Source organism: Gobio gobio (genome assembly GCF_949357685.1).
Source record: "Gobio gobio genome assembly, chromosome: 16".
NCBI lineage: Eukaryota > Metazoa > Chordata > Actinopteri > Cypriniformes > Gobionidae > Gobio > Gobio gobio.
In genome coordinates, this window is record NC_137109.1 from 20,518,964 (window position 1) to 20,526,715 (window position 7,752).

Genomic DNA, 7,752 nt, shown 5'->3' on the forward strand with positions numbered 1-7,752 from the left:
GGAGGCTGGATGTAACTCATCACACAGCTGCATGTGCAGAATATATAAACTCACCTGAGATCAGATAACATCACATGCAGAATTTTAAACTTATCTGAAATCAGACTTCATCATGGCTACAATCTATCATTTATTTGAAAACATAACATCAGATGGGTTTGGCAAAATCATAAACCCAATTCTTATATCAGCAAGGATCGTGTGCTGAATTTATAGACTCATATGAGATCAGACAACACCTTCAATTGAATTTATGCTCATATGAGATCAGACAGCACCCTAAAATGAATGTACTCATCTGAGATCAGACAGCACCTTGAGCTGAATTTATGAATTCATCTGAGATCAGACAGCACCTTAAACTGAATTTATGAATTAATCTGAGATCAGACTGCACCTTAAAATGAATTCATCTGAGATTAGACAGCACCTTGAGCTGAATTTATGAGTTCATCTGAGATCAGACAGCACCTTAAACTGATTGTATGAATTCATCTGAGATCAGACAGCACCTTAAACTGAATTTACTCATCTGAGATCAGACAGCACCTTGAGCTGAATTTATTAACTGATTTGAGATCAGACAGCACCTTAAACTGAATTTATAAATTCATCTGAGATCAGACAGAACCTTAAACTGAATTTTTTAACTGATTTGAAATCAGACAGCACCTTGAGCTGAATTTATTAACTGATTTGAGATCAGACAGCACCTTAAACTGAAATTATTAACTCATCTGAGATCAGACAGCACCTTGAGCTGAATTTATTAACTGATTTGAGATCAGACAGCACCTTAAACTGAATTTACTCATCTGAGATCAGAGAGCACCTTGAGCTGAATTTATTAACTGATTTGAGATCAGACAGCACCTTAAACTGAATTTATATTCATCTGAGATCAAACAGCACCTTAAACTGAATTTACTCGTCTGAGATCAGACAGCACCTTGAGCTGAATTTATATTCATCTGAGATCAGACAGCACCTTGAGCTGAATTTATATTCATCTGAGATCAGACAGCACCTTAAACTGAATTTATATTCATCTGAGATCAGACAGCACCTTAAACTGAATTTATTAACTGATTTGATATCAGACAGCACCTTGAGCTGAATTTATATTCATCTGAGATCAGACAGCACCTTAAACTGAATTTACAAATTCATCTGAGATCAGACAACACCTTGAGCTGAATTTATATTCATCTGAGATCAGACCGCATCTTGAGCTGAATTTATTAACTCATCTGAGATCAGACAGCTCCTTAAACTGAATTAACTCATCTGAGATCACACAGCACCTTAAACTAAATTTATTAATTCATCTGAGATCAGACAGCACCTTGAGCTGAATTAACTCATCTGAGATCAGACAGCACCGTAAACTGAATTAACTCATCTGAGATCAGACAGCACCTTGAGCTGAATTTTTTAATTAATCTGAGATCAGGCAGGACCTTAAACTGAATTAACTCATCTGAGATCAGACAGCACCTTAAACTGAATTTTTTAATTAATCTGAGATCAGGCAGGACCTTAAACTGAATTAACTCATCTGAGATCAGACAGCACCTTGAGCTGAATTTATTAACTGATTTGAGATCAGACAGCACCTTGAGCTGAATGTATATTCATCTGAGATCAGACAGCACCTTAAACTGAACTTATGAATTCATCTGAGATCAGACAGCACCTTAAACTGAATTTACTCATCTGAGATCAGACAGCACCTTAAACTGAATTTTTTAATTAATCTGAGATCAGAGAGCACCTTAAACTGAATTTATTAATTCATCTGAGATCAGACAGCACCTTGAGCTGAATTTATATTCATCTGAGATCAGACAGCACCTTAAACTGAATTTATGAATTAATCTGAGATCAGACAGCACCTTGAGCTGAATTTATTAACTGATTTGAGATCAGACAGCACCTTAAACTGAATTTACTCATCTGAGATCAGACAGCACCTTGAGCTGAATTTATTAACTGATTTGAGATCAGACAGCACCTTAAACTGAATTTACTCGTCTGAGATCAGACAGCACCTTGAGCTGAATTTATATTCATCTGAGATCAGACAGCACCTTGAGTTGAATTTATATTCAACTGAGATCAGACAGCACCTTAAACTGAATTTATATTCATCTGAGATCAGACAGCACCTTAAACTGAATTTATATTCATCTGAGATCAGACAGCACCTTAAACTGAATTTATTAACTGATTTGAGATCAGACAGCACCTTAAACTGAATTTATATTCATCTGAGATCAGACAGCACCTTAAACTGAATTTATTAACTGATTTGATATCAGACAGCACCTTGAGCTGAATTTATATTCATCTGAGATCAGACAGCACCTTAAACTGAATTTACAAATTCATCTGAGATCAGACAACACCTTGAGCTGAATTTATATTCATCTGAGATCAGACAGCACCTTGAGCTGAATTTACAAATTCATCTGAGATCAGACAGCACATTGAGCTGAATTTATTAACTCATCTGAGATCAGACAGCACCTTAAACTGAATGAACTCATCTGAGATCAGACAGCACCTTAAACTGAATTTATTAATTCATCTGAGATCAGACAGCACCTTGAGCTGAATTTATTAACTCATCTGAGATCAGACAGCACCTTAAACTGAATTAACTCATCTGAGATCAGACAGCACCTTAAACTGAATTAACTCATCTGAGATCAGACAGCACCTTGAGCTGAATTTATTAACTGATTTGAGATCAGACAGCACCTTAAACTGAATTTACTCATCTGAGATCAGACAGCACCTTGAGCTGAATTTATTAACTGATTTGAGATCAGACAGCACCTTAAACTGAATTTATATTCATCTGAGATCAAACAGCACCTTAAACTGAATTTACTCGTCTGAGATCAGACAGCACCTTGAGCTGAATTTATATTCATCTGAGATCAGACAGCACCTTGAGCTGAATTTATATTCATCTGAGATCAGACAGCACCTTAAACTGAATTTATATTCATCTGAGATCAGACAGCACCTTAAACTGAATTTATTAACTGATTTGATATCAGACAGCACCTTGAGCTGAATTTATATTCATCTGAGATCAGACAGCACCTTAAACTGAATTTACAAATTCATCTGAGATCAGACAACACCTTGAGCTGAATTTATATTCATCTGAGATCAGACAGCATCTTGAGCTGAATTTATTAACTCATCTGAGATCAGACAGCACCTTAAACTGAATTAACTCATCTGAGATCACACAGCACCTTAAACTAAATTTATTAATTCATCTGAGATCAGACAGCACCTTGAGCTGAATTAACTCATCTGAGATCAGACAGCACCGTAAACTGAATTAACTCATCTGAGATCAGACAGCACCTTGAGCTGAATTTTTTTATTAATCTGAGATCAGGCAGGACCTTAAACTGAATTAACTCATCTGAGATCAGACAGCACCTTAAACTGAATTTTTTAATTAATCTGAGATCAGGCAGGACCTTAAACTGAATTAACTCATCTGAGATCAGACAGCACCTTGAGCTGAATTTATTAACTGATTTGAGATCAGACAGCACCTTGAGCTGAATGTATATTCATCTGAGATCAGACAGCACCTTAAACTGAATTTATATTCATCTGAGATCAGACAGCACCTTAAACTGAATTTATTAACTGATTTGATATCAGACAGCACCTTGAGCTGAATTTATATTCATCTGAGATCAGACAGCACCTTAAACTGAATTTACAAATTCATCTGAGATCAGACAACACCTTGAGCTGAATTTATATTCATCTGAGATCAGACAGCATCTTGAGCTGAATTTATTCATCTGAGATCAGACAGCACCTTAAACTGAATTTACTCATCTGAGATCAGACAGCACCTTAAACTGAATTTTTTAATTAATCTGAGATCAGACAGCACCTTAAACTGAATTTATTAATTCATCTGAGATCAGACAGCACCTTGAGCTGAATTTATATTCATCTGAGATCAGACAGCACCTTAAACTGAATTTATGAATTAATCTGAGATCAGACAGCACCTTGAGCTGAATTTATTAACTGATTTGAGATCAGACAGCACCTTAAACTGAATTTACTCATCTGAGATCAGACAGCACCTTGAGCTGAATTTATATTCATCTGAGATCAGACAGCACCTTAAACTGAATTTATATTCATCTGAGATCAGACAGCACCTTAAACTGAATTTATTAACTGATTTGATATCAGACAGCACCTTGAGCTGAATTTATATTCATCTGAGATCAGACAGCACCTTAAACTGAATTTACTCATCTGAGATCAGACAGCACCTTGAGCTGAATTTATTAACTGATTTGAGATCAGACAGCACCTTAAACTGAATTTACTCGTCTGAGATCAGACAGCACCTTGAGCTGAATTTATATTCATCTGAGATCAGACAGCACCTTGAGCTGAATTTATATTCATCTGAGATCAGACAGCAACTTAAACTGAATTTATATTCATCTGAGATCAGACAGCACCTTAAACTGAATTTATTAACTGATTTGATATCAGACAGCACCTTGAGCTGAATTTATATTCATCTGAGATCAGACAGCACCTTAAACTGAATTTACAAATTCATCTGAGATCAGACAACACCTTGAGCTGAATTTATATTCATCTGAGATCAGACAGCACCTTGAGCTGAATTTACAAATTCATCTGAGATCAGACAGCACCTTGAGCTGAATTTATTAACTCATCTGAGATCAGACAGCACCTTAAACTGAATGAACTCATCTGAGATCAGACAGCACCTTAAACTGAATTTATTAATTCATCTGAGATCAGACAGCACCTTGAGCTGAATTTATTAACTCATCTGAGATCAGACAGCACCTTAAACTGAATGAACTCATCTGAGATCAGACAGCACCTTAAACTGAATTAACTCATCTGAGATCAGACAGCACCTTGAGCTGAATTTATTAACTCATCTGAGATCAGACAGCACCTTAAACTGGATTAACTCATCTGAGATCAGACAGCACCTTAAACTGAATTAACTCATCTGAGATCAGACAGCACCTTGAGCTGAATTTATATTCATCTGAGATCAGACAGCACCTTGAGCTGAATTTATGAATTAATCTGAGATCAGACAGCACCTTAAACTGAATTTATTAACTGATTTGATATCAGACAGCACCTTGAGCTGAATTTATATTCATCTGAGATCAGACAGCACCTTGAGCTGAATTTATGAATTAATCTGAGATCAGACAGCACCTTGAGCTGAATGTATTAACTGATTTGAGATCAGACAGCACCTTGAGCTGAATTTATTTAACTCATCTGAGATCAGGCAGCACCTTAAACTGAATGAACTCATCTGAGATCAGACAGCACCTTGAGCTGAATTTATTAACTGATTTGAGATCAGACAGCACCTTGAGCTGAATGTATATTCATCTGAGATCAGACAGCACCTTAAACTGAATTTATGAATTCATCTGAGATCAGACAGCACCTTAAACTGAATTTATGAATTCATCTGAGATCAGACAGCACCATAAACTGAATTTATGAATTAATCTGAGATCCGACAGCACCTTAAACTGAATTTATTAATTCATCTGAGATCAGACAGCACCTTGAGCTGAATTTATATTCATCTGAGATCAGACAGCACCTTAAACTGAATTTATGCCTTCATCTGAGATCAGACAGCACCTTAAACTGAATTTATGAATTCATCTGAGATCAGACAGCACCTTGAGCTGAATTTATTAACTGATTTGAGATCAGACAGCACCTTAAACTGAATTTTCTCATCTGAGATCAGACAGCACCTTGAGCTGAATTTATTAACTGATTTGAGATCAGACAGCACCTTAAACTGAATTTATAAATTCATCTGAGATCAAACAGCACCTTAAACTGAATTTATAAATTCATCTGAGATCAGACAGCACCTTGAGCTGAATTTATATTCATCTGAGATCAGACAGCACCTTGAGCTGAATGTATATTCATCTGAGATCAAACAGCACCTTAAACTGAATTTACTCATCTGAGATCAGAGAGCACCTTGAGCTGAATTTATATTCATCTGAGATCAGACAGCACCTTGAGCTGAATTTACAAATTCATCTGAGATCAGACAGCACCTTGAGCTGAATTTATTAATTCATCTGAGATCAGACAGCACCTTAAACTGAATTAACTCATCTGAGATCAGACAGCACCTTGAGCTGAATTTATTAACTCATCTGAGATCAGACAGCACCTTAAACTGAATTAACTCATCTGAGATCAGACAGCACCTTAAACTGAATTAACTCATCTGAGATCAGACAGCACCTTGAGCTGAATTTATATTCATCTGAGATCAGACAGCACCTTGAGCTGAATTTATGAATTAATCTGAGATCAGACAGCACCTTGAGCTGAATTTATGAATTAATCTGAGATCAGACAGCACCTTAAACTGAATTTATATTCATCTGAGATCAGACAGCTCCTTAAACTGAATTTATTAACTTATTTGATATCAGACAGCACCTTGAGCTGAATTTATATTCATCTGAGATCAGACAGCACCTTAAACTGAATTTATTAACTGATATGATATCAGACAGCACCTTAAACTGAATTTACTCATCTGAGATCAGACAGCACCTTGAGCTGAATTTATTAACTGATTTGAGATCAGACAGCACCTTGAGCTGAATTTATTAACTCATCTGAGATCAGGCAGCACCTTAAACTGAATTAACTCATCTGAGATCAGACAGCACCTTGAGCTGAATTTATTAACTGATTTGAGATCAGACAGCACCTTGAGCTGAATGTATATTCATCTGAGATCAGACAGCACCTTGAGCTGAATTTATTAACTCATCTGAGATCAGACAGCACCTTAAACTGAATTTATGAATTCATCTGAGATCAGACAGCACCTTAAACTGAATTTACTCATCTGAGATCAGACAGCACCTTAAACTGAATTTATGAATTCATCTGAGATCAGACAGCACCTTAAACTGAATGTATTAATTCATCTGAGATCAGACAGCACCTTGAGCTGAATTTATTAACTGATTTGAGATCAGACAGCACTGTAAACTGAATTTACCCATCTGAGATCAGACAGCACCTTGAGCTGAATTTATTAACTGATTTGAGATCAGACAGCACCTTAAACTGAATTTATTAACTCATCTGAGATCAGACAGCACCTTAAACTGAATTTATTAACTCATCTGAGATCAGGCAGCACCTTAAACTGAATTAACTCATCTGAGATCAGACAGCACCTTGAGCTGAATTTATTAACTGATTTGAGATCAGACAGCACCTTGAGCTGAATGTATATTCATCTGAGATCAGACAGCACCTTGAGCTGAATTTATTAACTCATCTGAGATCAGACAGCACAAACTGAATTTATGAATTCATCTGAGATCAGACAGCACCTTAAACTGAATTTACTCATCTGAGATCAGACAGCACCGTAAACTGAATTTATGAATTCATCTGAGATCAGACAGCACCTTAAACTGAATTTATTAATTCATCTGAGATCAGACAGCACCTTGAGCTGAATTTATTAACTGATTTGAGATCAGACAGCACTGTAAACTGAATTTACCCATCTGAGATCAGACAGCACCTTGAGCTGAATTTATTAACTGATTTGAGATCAGACAGCACCTTAAACTGAATTTATTAACTCATCTGAGATCAGACAGCACCTTAAAC